Raw genomic sequence first — 27,452 nt, 5'->3', positions numbered from 1 at the left:
TCAGTGAATTCAGGTTCTGCTAGAAGATGTATTTGTAGTTACCTATGTGTCTGTATCTCTCTTACCTCTTCAGGTGATTTCTTTAAAGCTGGCTTCATAGGAGGAGCAATTTGGCAAAGGCATCTCAGCATATTATCCAATATCAGAATTTTCTAAAGTACGTTAATCATGCTTATCTTAGATTTTATGTAGGAAACATCTTACATTTTAATAGTTGTATATCTCACCGTATGTAGAAATAAAAATGACTGATTTTGAAACCTGTGATTTCACAGCGATGTAAAATTTCCTTATTCAATTAACTTGTATAAGTCAGGAGATGATAGCAAATTGATATAAAGAAAAATATAAGCCTATATAGCACAGGTGAAATATGAACATGGCAAAAAAGTTCTGAGAGTGGCATTTGAAATCTGAAGTCTGGGAAATGCAGCTGTAGGAAGATTATTTTTGTAAATTCTAGGCATGGCTACATGAAGATCATTTTTGTTAAATTTAGCTATAGCTGTAGAAAGATTCCTTTGTTAAATCTAGATTGCTGTAGAATATTTATTTCAATTTTGGCCCTGCCCTAGTATGGTGCCATGCAACTTAATTTGGGCAATTTCTCCTTGGCCTTCCTGGTACTATGATAAGTTAGATGAATGGAGGGCGTGCAGCGGTCCCTGACCTTTTTAGCACCAGGGACTGGTTTTTCCTTTCTGAGCGTATTCTCCGAATTGTTTATTCATTAAGCACCAGATTTGAATGGGAATTGTGTGTCAAGCATTGGGCCAGAATCCATTTCGGTTTATGTAGCAAAGGCCATGGCTTCTGCTTTCATGGAGCTTTTGTTCTTCTGAGGGAGGCAGGTGGGAGGGAGTTGCTGGACAGACACACATGTGACGGTCAGACTGGGTAGTAGGTAGGGTTAGAACATGGGACAGAAGAACCTGGCATGCTTTGAGGGTGAGGAAAGCCTTCCTTGAGGAAATAGTTGCCTGGAGATTTAAAAGGATAAACAAGGAAGTTAGGAGTAGACCTTATTGGTAGAGCATGTGTTCAGCATGTGTCAGGCTTAGGTTTGGTCCTGAGAATCCTAACAAACAAAGAAATAGGAGTTACCTGTATAAAAAGAAAAGGGAAGGGCTGGGGTTTTAGCTCAGTTGGCACAGTGCCTGCTTTGCAAGCACAAGGTCCTGAGTTGGATCCCTGGTACCAAAGGAAAAGAAGAAAAGGGAAGACCATTTCAAATGGAGGCAACAGCATGTGCAAAGGCCCTTGTTTGCAAAGTAACAAACATTGTTGAAAAACTTGGGAAGGAGGCCAGTTGTTGTACCCAGATCCAGGGAACAGGGGGAGGAAACATGAGAGATGAGTCAGCCATGAGGGGAGTCAGGGCTCAGGGCAGAGTTGTAAGTGTGGGCCTCTGCCAGACAGTAGGCTCATGACTTCAGCTATACAAAACTACTTAGTTTGCTACTCATAGATTCTGCAGTTTTGTCTATATAATTTACTTAAAATGAGGGAGACAATATAATTCAGATATATATAATTTATAATATGTTTTAATATATTTATATAACTTTGTAAATGTTTATATGTTAAATATATATTTATGTATTGTATTTTTTTTCCATTGTCCCACAGCAGATAGCATATCTACACTAAGAATTTAGCCAGTTTTTGGGAGAAGACATAACTACATTGGCAAATATCCAACAAGTATTGCTGGGTACCAGCTACATGTGTGGCTAGCTTCTGATAAAGTAAGAATCAGCAATAACAGGAGACATGTTAAGCAAATATATCTTAAATGTATTTTATCAAATTATGATTAAGTGCTATGAAAGAAAAGAGCAGGTGGCAGGGGCCGGGGATTTAGCTCAGTGGTTCCACTGCCTGCCTTGCAAGCACAAGGTCCAGAGTTCGATCCCTGGTACCAACAAAAAAAAAGAAAGAAAGAAAAAAAAGAAAAGAGCAGATGGCTATGGAACAGGGTGACAGGGAGGTCTAAGTCTGAATGGTGGGGTGGAGGCTGGGACTTTGAGAATGGGCTGCACTTAGGCAGTGAAGACATAGCCAGTGACGTGACCAGGGGCAGGACACATCTCATATGAAGCCTCAGAGACTGGGGAGAACCTTGCAAGCTTCAGAAATCAAAAGGCTTTTGTGGCTGGAAAATAGTGAGTAATAAGGAAAATGTACCAAGATGAAGTTGTAGAGGGCTTGGGAGCCAGGGTGTGGAGGGTTTCACAGTGTGAAAACCTCACAGGCCCTGAAACCTACAGAGAATTTATATTTTCCTAGGAAGGACTCTTGGTATTTTAGCCACAAGCAGTAGTGTTGGTCAGGAAACAGTTATGTTAATAGTAATTTTGAATAGATCTAGGACTCCATGCTAATTTATACTATTAATTCTTTTGAAAAATACCTAAGACTGTAAATCTCTTTCAAATAACACTTTTTCACTCCACAAATATTGATTTGCTTTTATTGTATTGTGTCCTTTATACTTGATTTTTCTCATTCTTTTTTTTCTAACTTTTAAAACATATACATTTTAAAACTATTTGTGTTATAACAAAATACTCAATGGCTGGGGATTTAGCTCAGTGGTTTCGCCGTCTGCTGTGCAAGCGCAAGGACCCAAGTTCGATCCCTGGTACCAAAAAAACAAAATACTCAAGAAAATTAGCTTAGAAAGAGAAAGGCTTAATTTTGGCTTACAGTTTTAGAGGTTCCCATCCATGATTGGATTGGCAGCACATCATGGCAGGAGTATGTGGCAGGGCAAAACTGTTCAGCTCACAAGCCAGGGGAAAAGGAGGGGTTTGGAGCTTCACAATTCACTTTAGGGGTGCACCTTAGCGACCTAAGGACCTCTCACCAGGCCCTACCTTTCAAAAGTTCTACCATCTGAGTAGCACTGCCGTGGGGAACCAGACTTTATTTAACACACGGGCCTTTGGATGACATCAGTACCCTAATTATACCACCATCCGTCTTGTTGTTGATTTTCTCATTGAGTTGCAAAAGAATCAGGGAATTATGTTCTAATTCTAGTTCTTTTGAACTTAAGATTTCCTCTGAGGCTTAGTAAGAACTTAAGGTTTATAACTTCTCCATGTGTGGCTGAAGAGAAAAGAAAAAAAAATATATATATATAGTCTGAGGAGACAGAGTTTTATGTGTATTTGTTAGATCAGGCTTATTAATTATGTTGTTCACATTTTATTTGCCTTTACTACGTCTGTGTTTCCCTTGACACTAAAAGAGATGTGATAAAATCTCCTTCAGTGTTGTGAATGTAGCATTTTTTTCCATGTAATTGGATGACTTTTTATTTTATAAATTTCAGGGAAAGTTTATCTCTATACACATACATTATTTTTTGTTGGCTATATATTATTATAGAAATATCTGTCTTCAGTGCATTTTATTTTTAAGTCATCATCTCACTAATATCAGGGCCGGGGATATAGCTCAGTGGTTCTGCCACCTGCCTTGCAAACACAAGGTCCTGAGTTCAATCCCTGGAAGCAAAAAAAAACACCTCACTAATATCACTATATAGGCTTTCTTTTGGTTACCTTTCCCTCCTAGCCAATTTTTAGTTTGTGAATCCAGGACCTTTTATATACTTAAAAAAAAAAAAATTATTGAGAATTCCTAAGAGCTTTTATTTATTAGAGCTATTTCTGTTCATACTTAACTGCATTTGAAATTAAAAGTCTGTAAAAAACATTTACTGTAGTTTTAAAATGACAATAAGCCATTGTATGTTAACATAAATACTTTTATGAAAAATAACTTTTCCAAAAAATTAAATCACAATGTTTCATATTTTTACAGACGTATTTTATGTCTGGCCTAATAAAAGACAGATGGATTCTTGTATATGTTTCTGTATTCGATATGTTGTAATATGTTATTTTGAATGGTGTAGACAAAAGATCATACAGATATATAGTTGAAAAAAGGAAGTATTTAATAATCTTTCCAGATATTGTAGTTTTTCTTCTTTGATACTACACCAAGGGCTGGGGATTTAGCTCAGTGGTTCTGCCACCTGCCTTGCAAGTGCAAGGTCCCGAGTTTGATCCCCAGTACCAAAAAAAGATACTACACCAAAATTTAACAAGCAATAATTTCTTAAAGGTTAGTTGCAATGTAGAATCTGAAACCCTACCAATTTATTTTTTGTACTGTGTACCATTACAGTTTGTGGGTCTCACACTTTAAATGAATCTTTTCCCATGCAAGATTTTGTAAAATTGTGCATTGATCATTTGGAAAATATTGGTTCACTGAATTAAACAGATCTTCCAAATGTTGACACATTCATTATACAGTATTTTTCAAAATCACATTTAAAGTAGCCACTGATCTCATCAGGAAAGTCTTTAAGTCAGACTTGCAGTGGCAGATACAAGTTTTCCGAGATTCTGATTTCCACTTGAAAACTCAAATTTTATTAGCAGCAAATGACATGGTTGTTTTCCTTGAAGGGACATGCTCACTTTATTTTCAAGAAAATGTCTGCCAAGTATCCAAGATTTTTAGTTGCCAAGTATTGTTGCTGATGTCTTCTCTTCCGTCTATCTTGTCCTTTATATCTTAAAAACAAAAATCTCTATGCCATCACTTTCATGGGTTTGGGCCGGGGATTTAGCTCAGTGGTTCTGGCGCCTGCCTCGCAAGCGCAAGGTCCCGAGTTTGATCCCCGGTACAAAAAAAAAACAACAAAAAACAACAACACACACTTTCATGGGTTTACAGGAGTGGAGACCAATAAATGAATTTATTCACTTGTCTTTAACCAGAGTATATCTGAGTGTATTATCAAAATCATTTGTTGTTCTTTCATAACACCGCTTTCTTGCCATACTGATTCCATTCCTGTCTTGATCTTGTTGAGAATTTTAAACATTTAAAGCTCATTTCTGGTTGTGCTGTTGTAAAGTTCTTCAAGATTAACTTTTTCTTTATTGTTTTGCTGACTTCTCATGGTGATTATTATGTACTTTGTGACTTCTCTTCTGTGAGATTATCTATCTTGTGTTATTTTCTGAAGAGGGTCCTACAGGGGGTTCTGGATCATAGAATCATCCCTCTGGTTTTGTGGTTGCTAACTGCTAACCAGTGGTTGCATACAGGCTTTAGTATTAAGTTTCTTGGCTTTGGTAAGAATTCGGTTTCTTAAGCTTTGTTTGAGCACTAGCTATGATGTCTAGTTTCTTCTGGATAACTCCACTAGTTTGGAAGTTATATATTCTGTTTCTCTTCTTTAGGTGAATATTCTTTGTCTTACCCCTTTTCATCAACATAAATAGTTGATTTTATCAATCTGGATAAGTTATTCTGCAGTAACAAATAGTCCCCAAATATAAGTGGCTTAAAATAACAAAATTTTAAAAAAATTTCTAAATGTATTTTCATTGTAGATCAGTGGTGGGGATGATTACTTCAAGTCACCGGCTGATAGAATAGCTACTACCATTTCAAACACTGCTGGATACTGTGGCAGGAAGCAAGAGAGCCCTAGGGGGTCTTGTTCTGCAATTAAATGCTCTGGGCCAGAAGTGACAAGTCAATTTCATGCCCACCTCATTGCATACAACCAACCAGGTGCCTCATCCAGCCACTAGGAGGTATAATTCTACCAATTTGTTTGGCAGAGGGAAGAGGGGGACTGAAGATATTTGTTGAATGGCGTGAATGAATATCACAGTGGCAGTATTGCTTAGTTGAGAGCCAAACTCCCTGTGATACTTAGCTGTGTGACCTTGAGCAGGTTAATTTTTCTATATCCTTTCTCATCTGTAAAGTGGGGATTTATAGAACCAATTCAAGGTATTATGAACATGAAAGGTGAATATGTGTGATGCTCACATTAGCACTCTAAAGGTGTTTTCCATTACTGACTCTTCACAATATAAACAATAGGGATTTTTGGTTAAAATGATGAGCTGAGTCTAGAGAGGCTGCCAACTCCCTTCTCCTAACACATGTGTCACAAAACAAAATTAACAACAAATTTAGCTTAAAGGTTTTAATTGACTTTGATTAATGGTTCTAGAGTTAAGCATTGCTCCTAACCAGAACAAGTTGAAAGAACTCAGAGGCTACAGTGTGATCAGGCAGCATGTATAATCATGGAGATGAGGCATAGGGACAGGAGTGAGGGATAGGACTTAATTGGTTTGCCTTATTTGAATCAGTTGGCTGCCCATGAGTGACTAGACTCAGCTTCTGTAACCAACTGATATTTGTTATGACTCCATATTGATTTGGTCTGTTGGGCCTAGTGTAGGAGTCCAGTCCAAATCAGTGGCCTCCTATAATTTTTATTTAACACGTGAAAATATTAGGTAAAACATTCGCAAACTGTTCTGCAGTTTTTACCTGAGCTTAAAAGCATCAAAGGGAAGTTTCCAGGTGCCAATAATTCAGATGCTAATCTATGACAGTGAGTAGATGCCAGCCTCCTGGTCCTCAGAGATAACTAAGCCAGGCCTGGTGTTTGGGCCTGGTGTTTGCACGCCCATGCAGAGATGGAGCTAGAAATCCTATGCTTCTTGAGCATCTGAAGATGGGTTTTCCAGATAAAGCTAGAAGCTGGGAAATGGCAGTTTTATGGCAATACTAGTTCCTTCTTCCCTACCTAAGAATGGGATACTTGGTCAGGCCACCCACCTTGGTCCCACAGCATTTTTAACATGTATACCTAAATTTACGTTTTTCTAACAAAGGCTAGAGCAAATAAATATTCCTGAATAAATCAAGTTTTGAAGTTCTTAAACTTCCCTGGAAGCTCCTCAACTTTTGCATTGTTTTAAAGGGAAGCTCCTCCTCTTTTCTATCATCAGTATTTTATTTAGATTTACCTTCATGTTTTACTGACTTATGTTATAATTGTTGTATCCTTCTATTCTTTGGTTTTTCTAATTGATTTTTTTTAATTTGGGGAAACTAGAGTTTTAAACAGCAAGAAACTTTAATGCTCATGATTGCTGTTTTCCACAGAAGTGTGTTTTTAAGGTTATAAAATCTTTTAAAACCTTTGAATGATATTAGAGCCTTAAGGTATTTCTTCTGCTCCTCGGATTATATGTTTTCTCTTATATGTTTGCTTTGTTCATCCCAGTCTTTCTGTTTCATTCTGTTATGGGCTGAATTATGACCCTCCAAACATCATATGTTGAAGTTCTAAACCAGTACTTCAGAACATGACTCTATTTGGAGAGAACATGTTTAAAGAAATAACTAAGTGAAAATGACATCATTAGAGTAGATCCTAATCTAATATGGCAAGTGTCCTTTATAAGAAGAAGAAATTGAAACACAGACACAGAGAGGAGACCACGGGGAAAAGACAAGCTAAGGAGTGAAGGCCTCAGAAGAAGCCAGCCCTCTGTACATCTTGATTTTGAACTTCCAGCCTCAAAAATTATGAAGAAATAAAGGTTGTAGAAGCCATCTAGTGTATAATACTTTGTTGTGGTAGCCCTTGCAAAATGTACACATGCTGTGGACTTTTCCTTATGTATCTGCTAATTCTTTCCTTAACTCTTCATGTTTATGAAGGAAGGTCCATGTTAATTAGTGCAAGTATTGGGGCAATTGTATTTACCTGAAAAAAACAACTTTTTCCAATATTTTAATTTTTAACTGATACACAAAAACATAAAATTGTACATAATAGTGGGTTACCATATATAGTAATATTGGATTCATAATGCATAAGGTTTAAATCAGATTATGCATATTTGTCTCCTCAAGCATTATTTCTTTCTGAGGAAAAAATTCAAAATTCTTCTACCTTTTTGAAATGCTCAGCACATAATTGTTAGCAGGAGTCACCCTGCTGTGCAATAGTACCCTGAGCTTCTTGCTATAATCTAGAAAGCCTTCCTTCTTGATGAGGGTGGGGGCTGGCCATGCACTCTGTAACTGGGCAGAGTGGATCAGTGGGCAGCTTTCCCTTTAGGGTGTTTAGGGAGACAGCAGAGGTGCAAACAGAATCAGGATCCTTTGCTGTAACTCTCACCACAAAATTAACAAGATAAGGAGAGCTTTAAGGTTGGGATGACATGACATCTTTCATTTACTCTACTTTTTACTCCTGTGTCTGTCCTTGAGTCTCTTCTTGACTCATTTCCTAGCCTGGACACCAACACTGTGGGCACTCACTATGCAGACCTTGCCAGAGGGAGGTAGCTGTCCAGGGCTCCAGCTGGGACCACACCCTGCTCACTGCAGCCCATCCCTGGCAAGGATCAGGGAAGATGGGCTCAGCTGACAACTGGTGGCTCAGAGGCCCTGGTTTCTTCTGTGTCGGCCATTCTGTGGCTGCCAGTAGCCATTGACTGCAAGCTTGGCGCCTCTCCAGGGTTCTATCAGGAATAAAGAGCTTCTCTCTGTAGCCTTGTGTACTGCAAATTGCACCGCCCTCCCTGCCAATTTTGGTTTCTCAATACAGTCCCAACTCTCTTCTTTAAGCAAGTGAATCTTTAAATGACCTGCCCACTGATAGCACTCCTCTGTGTTTTCAGTGCCATCATGGATTCATTCTTATAAAAAATATTTTCACTGCTATTTCATTGTGCTCTTTGGAAGGAAGGAGGCAACCATATATGCTTACTCTCATGTCTTGAGCTCAAAGTCTCTTTTAGATTTTTTAAAATGAGGTCATAGTAGCTATATAAATTGTTGACTAGAAACAATTGGTGTTCTAGAATGTAAAATACATTTAAAATGTATTTATTACATGTAAAATACATGTTTAAAATAGCCTGGAGAAGGTGTTTCTAGGGCTTCTGTGATTTAAGTGGTACCATCAAGTTGTAATCTGATGTGTTCATAAATGAATTTCCCTGAAGATAAAATGATACAATTAGAGACCTGGAGGAAGGTAATTATTTTCCTTGCACTTATGATATTAAGTACTTGGTGAGAGTATATTCAGTTCTCTATCAGAACATCCATTCATCTCTAGGGATGGAGCTAGTTTATACTAGTGGGGCTGATAAGAGAGCAAGAAAGAATGTCATTCCAACAACTGACATCAATTGGTTGTTCAATGATGTCTGATATCAAACCCCACAGGTTCAAGGGTTCAGTCCCACAAGACCATTCCTACTTAGATACCAGCTCTAAGTCCTGCATATCCCCTATAAATTGCTAATTTGGTGTGGTGACTTTATAGATAGACTTTATAAATTCAGGATTGCTATGGCCCTCCCTTCAGAATTTGATAATTTACTAGGACAACACATGGAACTTGGGGAGAGCTATCTGTATAATGTCATTTTTTTTTTTTAATAATGGCTACAACTCAAGAGCAGCCAAATTAAAGAGTTGTATAGGGCAGAGTGTAGGGGTGAGGGGTGATGGCACAGAGCCTCTATGCCTGCTCCAGGTACATGGTGCCAATGGCACATCCATGTCTTCACTGACCTAGCAGCTCCCTGAACCTGTTCTAGGGTTTCTATGGAGGTTTCATTACCCAGGTATGGTCGGTTACATCACTGGCCACTCAACTGGCCTCCAGCCTCTCTCCCTTCCCTGGAGGTTCAGCCTGAAGATTTCAACACTTTAATCATTTGTATTGCCAGCCTTTGTCTCAAAATTATCTAAGGGCTGTCCATGAGTTACCTCTTTAGCTTAACTCTGAAAAGACTCTTTATGAATAACAGAAATTTCAAGGGTGTTTGAAGCTCTTGTTACGAACCAGGGATACAGACCAAATATATATATTTTTTATTACATCAAGCAAGGAATCCAGAGTCTGGTCAATCTGTTGACTGTGCAAAAATGATTCTCAGATATACACGTGGTACTTGCCATATGGCTTTGCTGCTAGCTTTCCCTCTGGTGGTGAACCAAGTTTGGCCCACAAGGACTTCCTTCGTTTTCTGGCCTAGGTCCTCCTTTGCTGCTTTCTTCTAGGCCCATATGTTGATCTTGATTTGGCCCAGTAGCCAATCTAGAAGGCCATCTAATTAGAGAGAGGCAAGGGTTTTCCAGAGGAAAACTTGTAGGAAGACTTGTCAAGGAAAAGGACATTCATCTTCAGGCCCTGGGACAGCCGATGCAGGTGACTCATCGGGCTTCCTTCCCACTGGGCTTCACCACAGTTTGTATTTGACCTCCAAGAAGGAGGTGACCACAGACCTGTCTGCCCAACTGTAGCAGCTGAACTGGAGAATGCACTTCAAGATGCGGAGCCAAAAAGACAGGCCAAAGAGAATCTCAAAGTAGTTCACACTGAAAGTACCACTTCCTACTACTCTTGCACAATAATGATATCACTTCTCTGTGTCTTTTCAAGAAGGGGAAGCCTGGAGCTCTTCTTGGAGACTATGATGAGGGTCCCAGCTTTGGTGATTTACTAGGAGTACTCACAGAATTCAGTGTATGCTCATCACTTGCTAAAATGTACTTGTCAACCTAAAATCAGTTCTCCTAGTGTTTTTGTAACTATTCCCAGGCATGTACAAGGCAGTGAAAAGTTGTATTCTCCCCAGGGGGCACATTTGCAGCCCAGGTCCAACAAGGTGATGCTCTTCCTTTCTGTTTCTGCTCTGCAGAGATGACCAGTGCATGGAGACTCTGGCACTGGGGCCAGTTGGATGGGTTCAGATCCTAACTGTGACTCCTTTTAGTGTGCTGGCCTCAGACAAGTTACTCAACACTTCAGAATCTCAGTTTTCCCTTTGGAATATAAGCAAAATAGAATCAGCTAGGATGAGTTATTACTAGTATTTAAGATTATACTCTATATGCGGTATGGATATATAGAGATGTACAGATTTCTTTCAGGAATAGAGAGGTTAAGTGTTTGCTAATTCAGTGTGGTGACTTTATAGATAGAATGTAACTACTGTAAATAACATGAGTCAACTGTTTATACTCATGGTTATAGTTTATCACAGCAAAAGGACACAAATCCAAATTAGCGTCCTGGCATGGTGACACACATCTATAATTCTGGCACTCTGGGAGGCTGAGACAGGAGGATTGCACATTCGAGCCCACTCTGGGCAATTTAGCAACTTAATGAGACCTTGTCTGAAAATAAAAAATAAAGAAAGGCTGGGATATAGCTCACTGTGAAGACCCTGAGTTCAATCACCAGTACCACACAAAAACAAATCACAGGGCTCATGGGTGAAGTACAGGAGAAACCAAGTGCAAACTTCCAAGGGGCCTATGCTAGCAAAGCCACATAGGATGTGCTTAATTCCCCCTAAAAATGAGTTGTGACAACATGTGTGAAATGTTGTCACCCAGGGAATCTGGTTAGAAAGTCAGTGCCTGGAGATTTTTGAGGATGTTGGTCACATAGGCAAGTTGCCTTCTGCTTGGCAGCCACCTAAATTCTAATCCCCAGAAGGAAGGCAGGTGTTTAGCTTAAACTGCACTGTTTACGCAATTCAGGCACAGTGAGCCATTCTTACCAGTTAACAGTGGAACCCTTCCAAGTTCCAAGTTTCCAGACATCAGCTGTTTTAGTTACTTTCTCATCACTGGAACAAAATATCTGACACCCACAACTTAGGAGAGGTTTATTTTGGCTCATGTTTTCAGTGGATTCAGCCCATGGTTGGTGGGCTCCAGGGTGGAAATCGCATAGCAGGACAGCATGGCGGAGGAAACCTGCTCACATCATGGTGTCCAGGAAGCCAAGAGGGAAGGGAGGAGCTAGGAAAGGAGACATACCTTCCAATCACATCCCCAGCAACCCACCTCCACCCAGGGCCCACTTGGTAACAGCAAGTCAGCTACAGCACCCCCATGATTTATTCACCTTCCAAATACATGAGGCTTTGAGGACCATTTTAGATTCAAACTATAATACCAGTCAAGAGCCAACCTTAAAAGCAGTCCTTTATAAGGAGAGTGAGTGGGCCTACTGTGTAAACGCTTCTCTATAGGGGCCTACACCAAGTATGATTTGTTTATGCTTACTGTGGTAGATGATCTAAAAATGAGAATGCTCGATTCTTGAGCAAAGTATAAGTGTGGTCTTCACAAGGGAAGAGATACAAAAAGAAGGCAAAAGCCACCAAAGACAAATTTTAGTTCTTACAATTTCAAGTAGAATATATGAAGGCCATTTCCATTATTGAAATGAAGTCCTTTGGTTAAGCTTGACTCTTCTTTAGGGTTTGAGAGAATGTGCTTCTAAGAGTAGAAGTTGTTTAGCATATGGGGTGGTGAAAAGGACTGAAGAACTTTGGTAATAAAAACCAAAGCAGCAGGAAGGAAGTGGTCTGATTAGAACCAAGGGCTTAAGAGGGGAAAGACAGCATAAGAAAGGAACTGGAGTTGCTGAATAGTAGTTTCACTTGATTTAGAATCCTTAAGGAGCTTGAGCCGAAAGGTAATGTGGTCTTGACAGTTTATTTTGGGGAGGGACACAACATTCTTTTTTTATCCAGACAGTCCTGCCTGGAGAATGAAATCACAGAGAAAACATTTTGAATGCAGTGATAAGGACTATTTTATTTTATTGTTGTTTTAACCATTCAAACAGAAGTTTTAGGTACTGGATTGGTATCAAAGATAAACTCATCTAATTTGGTTAGTTATAAATAGATAAATACTATAGCTTTTTAAAATGTTTATCATGTGCTACCAAGTCACCTAGTCATTTAGACAGTGTGTATGGCCAGCCTTTGACGTGCTTTAGTGGTAAGGGTTGTGTAGCTCTGAATCAGTGAACTTGAGGCCTCCAGTGTGTTTCCGTGCCCTGTGAGGTCATTTGGATGGGATAATTTGAGGAGTGACCCTCACTTCAGCTCCTGAACTTCTAACTCATGAAGAATTCATGCTGCTAAACTCTGAGTTTAAAGGAGAATGCTCATTTTGTCATATTTGTTAGTTATCTCTTCAAGGAGCCTAAGAGTAGCCATTTTTGTTCTGCTTTGTTTTGGAAAGAATACTTTTTCTTGGAAGAAATGTGCAAAACATGTAAGGAAAAGCCATTTTGTGTATGGGAGATATTTAGCATTGGTCCGTGAGAATTTGGTCTTGAAGGAATAGTTTGGGATGTATTAATAAAGCCAACCTATGTCTTTTTCATCTTATATTTCTTAATGCACATAGAACCTGACTAATATGGGAACCCAAAGTCTTCCACAGCCCACTGGAGTAGATTCATAGACTTTCATTATAGAAACGCATTCAGGATGTGTCAGTGAGAGGCACAGGCAGAATTATGAACCAGAATCACAGAAGTATACACTCAGAAAGGAGTGTGGATGCCCAAGAGGTGAGAGTTTTATGGTTTGGGTCTGGGGGTATTTATGTATGTGGTCCTGGGGGGTGGAAGTCTATGGAATTTTTGAATCTGTAGTATCAGAAGAAAAGCATAGGCCCAATTTACAGGTGAAAGGCATGGGCCCAATTTACAGATTTATTTTATCTTTTAGGACTCTAGGAATGAGTAACCTGGAAGGGAAAAAACCCCCCAAAAAACCAGGCTTACACTGCCTGCCTCACAAGTGCAAGGTCCTAAATTCAATTCCCCAGTACCAAAAAAAAAGAAAACAGGTCCTGAAGCTACAGATTGGGGTGAAGGAGACAGAGAAAAAGAGAGACAGAGACAGACACTGGGGATCAAATTCAGGGGCTCACAATGAGCTATATTCATAGTTCTCTTTATTTTTTTATTTAGAGAGAGAATCTCACTAAATTGCCCAGGCTGGCCTTGAACTTGTTCCTACCTCAGCCTGTCAGAGTGCTGGGATTGCATGTGTGCACTACCATGCACGACAGCTACAGTTCTCTTAAAAGTACAATTTTAAAATTATAATTTTCCTCTCTCCTTTCTACCTAGCTTTATTTCCTCTACCCTGTCTCAGTACCATCAAACTGTAGTGGGACCTCAGTCTTCCATGTGAAGGATGTGAAAGAGACATGAGACATCTTAAAGGGTGGGTGGGAATGTGTGTGAGAGAGCGACAGACAGGTGGACACAGGCCTAGACTTAGATTTGAATGGGAATACGTCTGATCCTCCAGGAGTTCAGCATCCATAAAGTGTGTCATGATAGTTCTTGCCTTGCTCAAGGGAGATTGGAGGCAGACAAGGTACCTAGCTCACCTCACTAAGAGTTCTGATGTATTCCTTTATCTCATTAGAATAATGCAAAAGACCAACAGGCTGGAACAAGGTTGTATTGAGGAAAGGGAGCAAGGTAATTATAGAAGCTTGTTGTTCAGCTGTCATGCCAACTCATGCCAGTTACCTTGAAAACTGCATTTCTTTTTCTGACCCATAGAGGCATTCAGTGGCAGACTCAGGAAGGAGTTTGGTGTGCAGGGTACTAACAGGGAGTCCCTAGAGGATTAACATCTGTGAGAGAGAGGTTGGACAGCTGGACTGGTAAGGGAGAGATTGAACTTGAGGACACCCTCATCCAACCCATGGGGTGCTCAGGGGCCACAGTGGCCTATCAGAGCTGTCCCTGTTGAATTCATTTAGTGGAGTCTTTTTTTTTTTTTTTCTTGATAATGGGGATCGAACTTAGGACCTTGCGCTTTCGAGGCAGGTGCCGGAACCACTGAGCTAAGTCCCGGGTCCCTAGTGGGGTCTTGATCAGTCATTGGATATGGGACATCCTGGGAAGGCCTCAACCTTGGGAAGGCAGCTCTGTGCCCTTGAGATAACCCCTAAAGAGGCCAAAGTTGAAGGCTGCCTGCCAACAGCACTCCTAGTAGCTTGAGCTGAAAGCTTTTCTTGGAGGGGAGACTGATGGCGCATGTCTGTGTCCACCATACGTGAATTATTTATTTACCAGTTTTAAGGTAGAGTAAGAAATCAATCAGGTCTGATATCAAGTGAGTTAAATAAACTGCAAATCCCTGAAAATGATTTACTACATTCAACATTTTTGGGAGATGTTTAGAAATCCTTGAAATAAAACTAAGATCCCTTCTACCTTATTTCTAATAGCTTTGTTAGTTATGATAAAAATAAGGAACTTTGTGTTTTTCCCCTTTGTTCTCTAGGGTTAAAAGTGTGATATTTGGGGAGCTATATATATTTTAGGAATTTTTATGTTTAAAAACCATTATTTACAATGCTTTCAAAAACAACTGGTATCAGTCTTTCAGCCAGATAGAGGATTCTCTTCAGGAACTTGTGAAATAAAAATTAAAAACATAGGGCTGGGGATTTAGCTCTGTGATTCTGCCACCTGCCTTGAAAACGCAAGGTCCTGAGTTCAATCCCAGGTACCAAAAAAAAAAAATTGCCAAGAATTAAAAACACAAATTCAGTAGAAAGGAGTATTCATTACTTTATATATTATATGCACCAGTATCCTACTGACTACAGTTTCAGCATCTCAGCCCTGAAACTTTATAAAGTCAAATTTTGTAGTTGTTTTGTTGTTGTTGTGGTTGTTGTTGTTAATGTTTGTTTTTTGCAGTGCTGGAATTGAACTCAGGCCCTTGTGGGTGCTAAACATGTGATTTTCCACTGAGCTGTGTGCCCAACCCCAGACTTTATGGTTTTACTCTTTCAAAAATTTTATCCTTCATTAGTAATTCTGACTATTAATTCATCTGTAAAGGTAAAGATGAAATGGGTAGATTTTGAGAGAGACTGATACACTTGGTCATAAGAAAAAGGAATTAAAGACCCCAACTCTCTTATTTTATTTGGAAATCAGATGGGCCCTCTTAGAACCTAGCTTATCTGCTCTTTTTATCTCTTAAAATTAACAAATACTTCCTTCCCAAGAAGTTTTCTTAGTTTTTTAAATCTACTACTGCCTCAATCCATGGTGAATTAACTTTTGTTAAAATAATGAGGGACAATAATTGCTGTGTCAGATAACAGGCCCTTGCTGTGACCAGATCAAGCCAGAGGGTCAGAGGAGGTGACCCCTGGATGCTGCATCCGAGAGTCTCTGTTCATTTATTTTCCAATGCCCTGAGCAACCCTAGTGTGTACCCCAGGCTCCTGCTGAGGGACAGGCCATCTTCTGCATTGCAGGGAAGCACATGTGCATGGAAGCTGTGGTTTGGGTCACCTGCTTCTTGTTGTTGGTCTTTTCTTCCCCCTTTCTTCCTCCTTTTCCAGAATGAGCCCTTCTCCAGGAAGCTCTTTATCCCCTCAAATAGCCAAACACACTTCTCATCCCTCCAGGAAAAGGGAAAGGCCTTCCTAGCTAGCTTTATTCCATGCAGGATTATCAAGGAGGGAGAAAGTGGATGGGTATTTGCTCTACTTCTTAACCTGGGAGAGTAGAACCTTGTTATACTATGGCAGACTCCTGGACCTAGGCCCTGGGTCCACTCCTTAGTGATGCAGAGTGAAGACTCTGGAAGCTTTTGGGAATCAAGTAACTTACTTAACTTCTATATACTTCAGTTACATACATCTGTAAAGTAGGGAGAATAGCCCACCTCATGGGCTTTGTTGGGATGGTTAAGTGAGATGAAGCATGTAGGGCTGGGAATTTAGCTCAGTGGTTCCGCCGCCTGCCTCGCCAGTGCAAGGACCTGAGTTTGATCCGGTACCAAAAAAAGAAAAAAAAGAGAGAGAGAGATGAAGCATGTAAAAGGCTTGAAGCACTGCCCAGCATACAGTAAGCACTCAATGAATGTTGTTGTGGCTGGTGTTACTATATCTCCTGAGTCGTAGGTGGTCCGTGAAGGTTTGCTTTTTTGAGATTCTCCTGGTCCTCATGGAGGCACTCACTGGTCCACGTGTTGTTCCAGTTAATCTCTGTCCGGGCCAGAGTATGGTGGACAAAGGTCTATGTCACTTTCATTATTGGAAACAATGTGAGGATTTCATGTCACTGTACCTTTGAGGATAAACCTGACTAGGAATCTGTAATGCCCTTCTTGAGTTTCTCCTGTTTTATTTAGATTCTGACGAGTGAGTAAATATCTCTCTAGTGCTTATTTCCATGTCTTATATTGAACATTTAGGCCTTCTAAGGAGCCAAAAATGTCTTTCATCTTGCAAGCACAGGTGAAATATCCCTTATCTGAAATACTTGGAACCAGAAGTGCTTTAAGTATTGGATTCTTTTTCATATTTTGGGATATTTGCGTAGACATAATGAGTGATCTTGGGGAGGAGACCTAAATCGAAACATGAAATTCATTTATGTTTTACACACACCATGTACACACAGCAGAAAGTGACTTTCTACAATATTTTGAGTGCACCTGTTTTTTGACTGACCTGTCACATGAGGTTAGGCGTGAAATTTTCCACTTGTGACATCATGTCAACACTAGGCAAAGTTTGGATTTTGGATTTGGATTTGGAATGTTTAGCCTGTAATAGTTCATTTATCTCCCAAGGTAGTTAATGGATTTAATCCACTTTTGGAATAAGTACCCATGTTTTCCCAGGCCCTTCTGTACAGCCTGTACCTATTAATGTTTGAATGATTCTTCCATCTAATCCCCCCGCCCCTTTTTAAACCTTTTCCATGAACATCAGGGCATGAGCAAGGAGGAAAGAATATCAAATGGACAATAGTAAAAAGCAAGGTTTTGGAATAGCAGACCCTCCTGCCCCCGTCTGAGCTTTGTCACCCATCTGTAGAATGGGATTGATAACACCTCCGTTACGGGTTTTGAGGATTAAGCTAAATACGCTTCCGTAGACCAGGATTCACTGTGGCAACTGCCCCTCCCAGGTTCAGTCCCCAGAGTTCTTCAATAGCAGCTATTGCTGCTGCTGTTGTTAGTGATCAGATACCGCACAGGGCTGTTGGGTTTCTCATACTCTGTGATGACAGGCATGCTGCTTGAAGAAATGTTTGAACTCGCCTTTTTTAAAGTTCAGTCTCTCCAGGTGATCCTGCACACCTGTGATACGGCTGATCTCAGGGTATAAATTTCCCCAGCACACAAAATTTCCTTTTCACCACACACAATTCATTCCTGGCATTAGTCACTGAACTTGGAACCTTCTGGTTTTGATTGGCTAGTCAGGGTTCACTGAGGCAAATTCTTTCCCAAGATTGCTCCATATGTTCAGGAAAGGGAGTGTTTGTGAGCTGCACAGGCAGTAATGTAGACACAAGGCCAGAAGACAGCAGTGTGTTGCCATTTTCAGCTACTCCCAGTGGGCAGCTGGGCAGGATGATTAATATTTTAGCATCTTTGTTCTTTCATTTAGTTATAACACCAGAGCTGTTTAAATCACTCTGAAAATAACATGCCTGACATTTCTCTGGTTAAAAAAAAAAAAAACCTCTCAAGTCATAATCCTCTGCCCATTATGGAGGAAGTGTTTTTGGTGAGAAAGGAGGAAAAACTGGATGACTTAGAGGAGAAGGATAATTTCCAAATAGCTTCATGGGGGAGAATACATTACAACCTAAAAAATGGCAAAGGCATGACTCAAAGTGTGTATATGAGAGAATGGGACTGGCATCAGAGTGCACTTTATGTTCTGGAGCTGCTTGCAGAGTTGTGCACTTGCTTTGAATATTTATCGTGTGTCTACTGACCCTCTTCACTTAAGACACACACTTGCGATTTTTCAGCACATACAGCCCTCCAAGAATCTCAGTATTATATTGAGGAAGTACTGTATTAGAAACCAGAAATCATGGTTTGGTTTCACATTTAATTACCTTCCATCTTGTGCTATTTTACACATCTCAAATTGTTCAGCGATCATTTATTCAGCCTACTTTGTATAAATCACAAGCTAAATTTGAGACTTTAAAGATTCTACCTAGCATATAATACTAACGTAAATATTTGTCTTAGGCCATAGGTATATTCTTAATATAATTGCATGTCATAATTGAAAGATAGTTGTAGATCATAATTTCACTCCCTCAGTATGCCTTTCTATTTATAGGTATGCCTTAGAAAATCTTTCTCTAAAGTAACTGCTCATTTTGATAATTGCCTTTTGCGGTTGGTGATTTTCAAAAGCAGATTTAAGGAAAAATAGAAGCATATATGGTGATTCTCTCAAAGCAGACTATTTCAATCCTATTTGACAAAATCAAAAATTATTTGATTTAGAACAAAGAACTTAATATTAATGAAATTGTAGCATTGATGTGTTTTATTGGCATCCTGTAGTAGGAAAACAAACATGTAAATTGCATATTGGGGGCCTGCAAACTGTTCTTCATGATTTACAGGAAAGTGTTTATCTAGTCCTCACAGCAACCCAGTGGCATTGCCACAGCCGGCAATGCTCTCCCATTTTACAGATGAGAAAACTGAGGCTCAGTTGATTACTTGTGTGAGATCACACAGCTGTTAAAGTAGCAGAGTCTGCCCAAGCTGTAATCCACTTGACCTATTTGGCACTGGGATAATGCTCTGGGATGAGGATTCTTTTACAAAATTATTCCTCAGTGAGATTCTCTTCCCTTCTAATTAGAAGTTCAAAAAGATACTGCTTCACTGTCTTTAGAGCTCAGGTCAAATGGATGTTTCTTCCTTGGATTTTATAGACTGCATCTTCTGGGAGGTATGGACAACTCCTTGGCTGGTCCCTTTCTCTGGCAAAGTCTCTGAATCTTCCTCAGTGAATTCTCCTCCTGGATAGAGGAACTCAAAATGTGCCCCCAGCAGGCTTTTTTTGTGCAGACTTACTTTATTAAAAGGAACTTTTCCCCCAGGCAACTGCTATTTAGACTCTTACTGGATGTTTTATCACCTCATCTACTTTTTTTCCTGATGGAAAGTCTTGAAAAAGAAACAAACTTGGGCTTGACATGAGGTTTTGTTCATAGTTCAGTCATAAATTATCTCTGCCTTGGTATGTGAGCTTTCCATCAGTATAACAAAATACCTGACATGATTAACTTAGAGAAAAGGTTTATGTTGGCTCACCATCTTAGAGGTTCCAGTTTATGATCAATTGCTTTGGGGCTGTGGTGAGGCCACACATTATGGTAGGAGCACGTGGCATAGCAAAGTCACCTACATCACGAGTCAGAGAGCAACAAGTAGGTAAGAGGAAAGAGTCTACAGTCCCCTTTAAGGGCATGCCTCCAGGTCCTCAGGACCTCACACTAGGCTCCACCCCTAATGGCTCTAGCACTACCCTGCTGACGGAGCCCTTCACACATAGACACATGGGGTCACTTACCCAAACCATAGCACTAGGCTTGGTCGAGACCTTACTGAGCTGCTAGATTCTTCTTTAGCTCACTGCAGGAGCACCTCTCTCTTTTCCTCTGTCTGTCTGTCTGTCTGTCTCATATCAAGTTTGCTTACATGCAGCCCCTTTCTTCTTAGGTTCAGTCTGTGTGTGACAGAGCAAGAGACCCATTTGTGCCTGTCCTCCTGGCATTGGCCTCCTGATTCTCTAGTTTACCTGTCACAGATGCTGAGACTCTTCATGCAAATTCACACTTTCTCCTTGCCCTTGGGCCTGGATGGCTTAGCTACCATTTGGGCTGATTGCAAATCCAGTCTTATGGGATTGCAAGATTGTGCCTTCCTTACTTTGACTTGGCTTCTGTCCCTAGCTCCCAAAGAAATCCTGTATTAATAATTTCCTAAGAAGACAGAGCCAGAAGATAAGGGTGGGGATTAGATGGAGGGCGTGTGTTCTTGGGAAAAGTTATAGTTGATTTGGATACACACACCCTCACCATCCTATCTCCCAGTGAAAATAACCTTTCTGTCTCTACTGACCTGTCCTGGCTCCATCCCCTCTGTGGGCATCGGAATATGGGATTCCATGGGAACTTGCCGGTGTTTTGGGTCAGGTTTGTTGGAGAAGATAACATTTTTCAAGAGCTGTGTACCTGGTGAAAAAATAAGTTGTACTTTGAAATAATTCTTATTTGGGAAGATTATTATAAAAATAATTCTAACACACATTGTCAGTGCTGTCACTAAGGTAGAAATGCGATGGAAAGGCTATAAACATTTCTCTCAAAAGTAAGGATGGGAAACATTTTTCTTCAGGCTGTTGACTCACAGGGAAAAAAACCACAGTTCATGGCCAACTTAATGATTTTTATGGTGGCTGATTAAATATTCTCAACATTATGAAATTAGTACTATCATTGTTCCCATATGATACCTGGGGGAAGTGAGACTAAGGCAGATTAAGGAACTCAGATAAGTGTCAAACTCTGGATTTGAACCCATATCTGTTTGATGACAGAGTGTTCTTTTAGCCTTGGTACATACTTACTGCCGCCCTACATGCTGAAAATAAGTTTTTTTAAGTTTAGTAATTCTTTTTAAGATATTTGAAAAACAAATATGATTGTATCCTTGTCTACTCCACCACACACACACACACAAATAAGTGTGACAGTAATATCCAAGCATTAGTGATGAACACTTTGATTGTAGAAGGAGGGAGCAATTGCAGTCCCAAAAGCTAAATAAGAAGTTCTACAATCTAAAAGGTTTCCACAAAAAAAAACCCCAAAACCAAAACTTTACATATTACTAACACTCGTCCATGCATCTACTTTCTCTTTCAAAAAGATGTACTGCTCAACTACAAAATGAAGAGTCTTTGCCAACTGGCTTCATAGGCTAATTGTCTGTTGTGCCCTGTATTAAATCCTTATCGACACACCTTTCTCTACTCTCCTTTGTGATGTTAGAGCTGGGACTCTGCAAGCCACATTTATGCTTTGCCTACTTTCCTAGGCTCTGCTAGTAGGGAATACCAGGAGGATGCTGCTGGGCTAGGGGACTGAGAAGCGTTGCGCACTTCCGGTAGGCCTTCTGCTGGCACAGGCATCACACAGCAAAACTGCTGCGCCGCACAGCTCAGTGGTAGTTCTTTCCTGAAGCAGCAGCTGAACTCACCTCAGTGTTTTCTGAAACTTGTGGAATTGTCCCTTCAGGCGCCATGGGGACTCTAGCACCAACTGGGCAGCACCTCCTGCTTGGAAAGTTCCCTGGAGCTGTCCTCCAGGGTACAAATTTTAATAAGTCTAACCCCTACCTTTTGTTTCCTGTATTTCTCCCATTGCACCTAAGAGTTCTCTGTGTACTGTACCCTATCACCTAGTTAACAATGCTATACCTTGTTAATGAGTCTTTATATTAAATCCTTTCTTTTAAAACAAATGGTGTGATTTCTGTCTCTTTCTGGGACACTGACTGATACAATATTCAGACTTTTGCCGCTTAGCTTCAGCTTCATTGTATCGTGTCATTGCCTTCATCTGAGGGAGCTGTCCTCTGAGTGAGCTTGAAGGCGTGCCTGGACTACATCTGGGATGCTGGATTTCTGACAGTCTTCAAGGGTAAGAGGGTGATAACAGGGCCAGGGATTTAGCTCAGTGGTTCCGCCGCCTGCCTCACAAGCACAAGGTCCCGAGTTTGATTTCTGGTACCAAAAAAAAAAAAAAAAAAAAAAGAAGTAACCATGACTTTGGGAAGCCCTCCCCAGAGCTCTCTCACATTCGAGGTCTTAAGGGTGACTTTTTTTTTTGGTACAGGGAATCAAACTCGGGACCTTGCTCTTGTGAGGCAGGCAGCGGAACCATTGAGCTAAATCCCGGGCCCCGTCATGGTTACTTCTGATAGCACTGTCGTAGTATTGAAGAGTTGTCTTTTTAATGGATTTCAATTCAACTCCCTCATCCTTAATAGCTAGCATGTCTACATCTACATATATAGTAGTATAGTCATTCTTCAGTGTCCATAAGGTGTAGATGCCAAGACCCCTGCATACACTAATGTCTGCAGATCCTTTCTATAGGTGGTGAAGTGTTTGCATATAATCTACACACATCCTCCTCTGTTATATCTACATTACTTATACCTAATACAGTGTAAATGCTATGAAAATAGTTGTTAAACTGTACCACTTAAGGAATAAATGACAAAAAAAGTATAGACATCTTTAGTACAGATGCAGTTTTTTTGTGATTACAATATTTTTGATCTGGGTTTGGATGAACTCACAAACACAGAACCCACAGATACTGAAGGCCAAGTGTAATAGTACATACGTAAATATCTATAAGTAGAATACATAATAAAATTGAAACCGAGCCATAGTTTTCTTAGTGAAATTATTTTACCATCTCCCTCACAGAGCTGATATGAGATTAAGTGAAGTGATATATAAAACTTCAAGCACAGTGCTGGACCTTCAGTGATAAGTATAAGATACAGGTTAGTAACTGTCTTCTTGGTGTTTGCTGCATACTCTCAAACATCCATCCCAAATTATTGGTCTATATAGTCTCACAGTGACCCTATTCTCTGTGTCAATAACTGGATGTATAGTGATCCACCTCAGCCAATTAAACATAGAAATCTCTAGGGCCTCTGGCAAAGGTTTTCTCCCTTCTAAGAAAAAAAGTGCAAGAAAGAGGTGGCCTGCCCTTTTGTTCTCTGGAAGGTATGGATGGATGTGAGCTTGAAACTACTCTAATAGCTGTTGTATGACCATGAGAGGAACAAGCCAGAGATTGTGATAGACATAACTGTACCCCTATAGGCATCTGTGGCCCAGCCCCTGGAATCTGTGAATGTGTTACTTCACATGGCAGAAGATCTGTGATGTGACTGAGGGTCTAGCACTTGAGATAGGAAGATTACTGTGGGTTATCTGGTGAGTCCATTGTCACAGGGTCTTTAAAGATGGAAGAAGAAAGCAGAAGAGTCAGTGTCTGAGTGATATGACTTGCGAAAGTCTTATCCAGTCTTCGCTGGCTTTGAGGAGGGTAGGGGGGACCATGAGCTGGGGCACACAGGCAGCTTCTAGACATGGATTCTCCCCTAGAGCCTCCAGAAAGGAGCACAGCCCTGCAGACACATTGATTTTTACCCAGTGAGACCCATATCAGAGTTCTGACCTCAGAACCATAAGATAATGTTTGTGTCATTTTAAGGCACCGGGTCTGTGATAATTTGTTGGAACAACAGTAGCACACTAATTCAGGAAAGGAAACGGGTACTTCATGTCTCTCCTCAGCCTCTGAATCAGCCATCCCTAGAACCAGCCCTGTGTTTCTTATCATGAAAGACAGATTTCTGTGTTGTTTAATCCAGTTTGAGTCAGATTTTTGGCCACCTGCAGCCTCAGTTCTCCTAAGCATAATGCATACCTGCAGAGCACGATGTAAAAAACCCAGAATCCACATCTAAAGAAGCAGAGCTGTTTTCTGACCATGTTAAGTGCAATAACTTAAAACTTTTTTTTTTTAATATTAAGACGCAAAAGTTGTTTGGAAGGATAGATGTACTATTTGAATACCGAGATGGCCTGGAACTTCAGCAGGTGCACTTTCAAATTGCCAGATTCATTTCCTATTGTGACCTCCAGGCATCCAAATTCTTTTTCCGAAATAACATTTCAGCACATCCTGTGAACATGCCAAGAAGTGATTATTTTTACAAATCCAGATGATTTCCTAATTTAGGATAGCTCAAGCAGAGGTAGAAATGAAGGGAAACATAGGCTGTTTTTCCATCTCTACAGAGTAGGAACAGCCTAGTACTGGCTTTAAACAAAAATGTTGCTGACAACTATGAATGTGGTTATCATCGGACAGCTGTTCAGTGGCCTCTGTGAACTCAGCTGGGGGCTCAGCCCAGTGTAAGATCAGAGAGGCCAAAGATCAAATGCTATTTCAATTGGTTTCCAAGGCTTTTCTCTACCACTTCTGGGTTTCCAATTAATTTTTGTAATTTTTGTTCCAAAGACCATCATGAGATCCACAACACCCTCTGCACTTGCTCCATCTGCTACCTTGCAAATACACTCACTCAGTCTTGTCTCCTCTCTCCACTCCCCTCCTCCAGCAAAGTGTTTTCTAAAATGAAGTTCGCGTCCATGGAAAAAAAGGGTTTCACTTATGGTGGCATCCAGCCACTGCCTATCTAGTGATGCAAGTCTTCTCATATTTAAATGCTTAACAGTCTTGCTCGTGAGCATGTGTACTAGGACCTGAATCTGGTGTGCCTCAAGGTTGTATTGTTAGAGTAATGGGGAGGACTTGCTGGGAATAGAAAATTGTGCCTCCAAATCCCAGGTGAAGGATGAACTGTATACCACAGAGGAGATAGTTGCTCTCATTGAACATGGCAGAGAAGAAGATGACAGAAGAGGAAGAGGAGGAAAGAAGAGGGAAGGGGCGGGGAGGGAGGCAGAAGAGATGACAGAATGTCTACTTATGTTATTCAAATTATCTGATGCTAGCTATTGAAAACAACATTAGAAACATGTTTAGAAATGTCGCTCCTTCCACTTCATTTTTAAAATAACTTCTGTTATTAGTACAGTACATGTTCGTAGTACATAATGTTTACCTTCCTGATGGGGAATTAGTACATGTACATAATACATCTTTTTGTTTTTGTTTTTGTTTTGGATATCAGGGATCGAACTCCGGTCCTTGCGCTTGTGAGGCAGGCAGCGGAACCACTGAGCTAAATCCCTGGCCCTACATAATACATCTTAATGCCTTTTCTACTTTAACTTTATGAAATAACTTTTTTCAAGTGCCTCCTTTGCATTAGTATTTTTGTCACTGACGTCCATGAGAGAGCAGCATCCCCCCACAGCCTATACCTCTCTCTTCTCAAATGCAATCTGTGCATCCCTATCATGTGTTCAGTAGGACCAGAGGCTTCTGCTGAAGGCCTTGACAATAAGTCTTCTTTGGGAGAGCAGGAATTTCATGGCACATTTTATTTATTAGTTTAACAAGTATTTATCTAATCTCAGTTTGTGACACTGTGCTTGGTGCTAGGTACAAAGGTGAATTGGACTCTTTTTGCCTGGCTTTCCCCTAACTCCCAAAGGAATGTACACTTTGATGGGAATGATAGCATTGTGAACAGAGAATTACAATATTTTACAAGAAAGACGAATGAGGTATAAATTACTGTTTGAAAGGCTCTACAGTTCCTGTCCTCTGTCTAATCCAGATCTAAGCATTGCTTCTCAGCCTTTTGGCTAAGATCAAGTGTAATCCAGCATATATGTCTAAGCATAGATGTCCTTCATGATCTATCTGTCTGCCGAGTAGAGCATAGTCAGTTAGTAACTGTAGTATTTTCTGCATGGGGTCAATGTGATGATGATGATGACAACAACAACAATGAAATTAACATTTCAGCGGCACCTAAGTGATTTACAGTGATCTTTCTTGGTTTCCCTGAAGTTTTACAGTGAATTGGATGAACTTGTGCTATGAACTGGAATCGGTGATTTTCAAATCCTAAGATATTAACCTTTTGGTTCCCCACACAGATTTCTAGTGACACTGGACCCTAGAGGTGAGAAGGAGCTAAAAGAAGGATAAAGTCCAGTCTATCCTGCTGTGGCATGCAGTTAGCTGAGAGTTCCTAGGTTGATTTTGGGCTTGGGGTCATTAACAGCTGGAGGGACTCATTCCTTGAGAACTGTCTATATGTAACTGAGCCCTGTGCATCTTGCAGGTGCCCACCTATATCCAGGAACCCCTCATTCTGCTGTCACCTAGAGAGCCATAGCCACCATTGATTTGGGAAGTCATCTGCCCCATGTGTTCATTTCTTTATTTCTACTGCATCAGGCCTCCCAAATTGGGCCCCTGTTACCACCCACCTGAACCTTCCATGTGTTTTAAGGGACTAATTACTTTTTGTAGATTGTATTAAAACTGTGTAACTATGACTAGTGTTTAAATATAGGGATACATTTATATTTAACTTCCAGTTGAGCAAAGGTTTATTTTTCTGTATTTGGTAACTAGACTTCATCAAAGATAGGTGAGATTTTTTTTCTCTCATTGTACCTTTCTCCAGCATCAGTTTTCTTCCGTGCAAGCACACTTATCTTTAAACATGGGGCGAATAGAGTTAATCATTTCAGTTATTTTTGAGTAAGAGAAAAGATTCACCGAGAAGATCTCACATACAGCGAGTATCTAGAGTGAAAACATCTTGATCAGAATAAGATGTCAAAGAATATACCGGATTAAGTTATAGTTTCTGAGTAACTGTGTTTTACTCACATACCAGCCTGGTCATAATATGAAATTTCCATGGTAATAGATCGTATGGTTACATATTATTATTTAACCCCAGTAGAATAATCTATTCACTTTATAATAAATGAGATTACAATAAGCACATCTACGTGGTAACTACAATTGTCAAGGTAACATAATTGGATTCAGAGAAGAGCATAAATCATATACCGCTTAAATTAAACCAAATATAAAAAAGAAGCAAACTGAAATTTACCAAACAGTGAAACTTTAGTTTTCTAAGAATCCATAGTTAGTCCGTTGGTCTGTCTTGCCTGCCTACTGTCTGTCTGTCTCTATCTCATCTCTTTTTTTTCCTCTCTCTCCCTTCCTCCCTCTCTCTCTCCACTTACCCCCCCATACATACACACATATTTACATTTGTATCTAAGTTGCACATTTGTTTCTTAGAAATATTAAATCAGTGATCATTTTGGGGGAAAAAGCAGGGCCTTGAGTACTTTTCCATTTTTAAATACTCAGTTTTTTTTTTTTAAATACTCAG

The 27,452-nt window shown here is 40.1% G+C and overlaps 1 protein-coding gene across 8 annotated transcripts in view; it reads left to right on the top strand.

Annotated features, from left to right (window-relative positions):
- Positions 1-27,452, top strand: part of Stx8 (syntaxin 8) — a 279,691-nt gene that overhangs the window by 70,109 nt on the left and 182,130 nt on the right. For 2 of the 8 annotated variants that reach the window (XR_015443239.1, XR_002386969.2), the window contains exons 7-8: positions 74-157; positions 1,630-1,748. The exons of 5 other annotated variants lie outside the window; for them this stretch is intronic. The gene's annotated coding sequence lies outside the window, so the exon portion shown is untranslated. Of the gene's footprint in view, positions 1-73; positions 1,749-27,452 lie in introns of all 8 variants that reach the window. One more of the 8 variants, XR_015443240.1, reaches the window with a different exon arrangement.

The sequence above is a fragment of the Heterocephalus glaber genome, unplaced genomic scaffold (assembly GCF_053883595.1).
Source record: "Heterocephalus glaber isolate CG9 unplaced genomic scaffold, H.glaber_assembly_v1.0 deba00001564, whole genome shotgun sequence".
Classification (NCBI taxonomy): Eukaryota; Metazoa; Chordata; class Mammalia; order Rodentia; family Bathyergidae; genus Heterocephalus; species Heterocephalus glaber.
The sequence above is the reverse complement of the archived record's forward strand: the minus strand, read 5'-3'. Positions and strand labels throughout refer to the sequence as shown.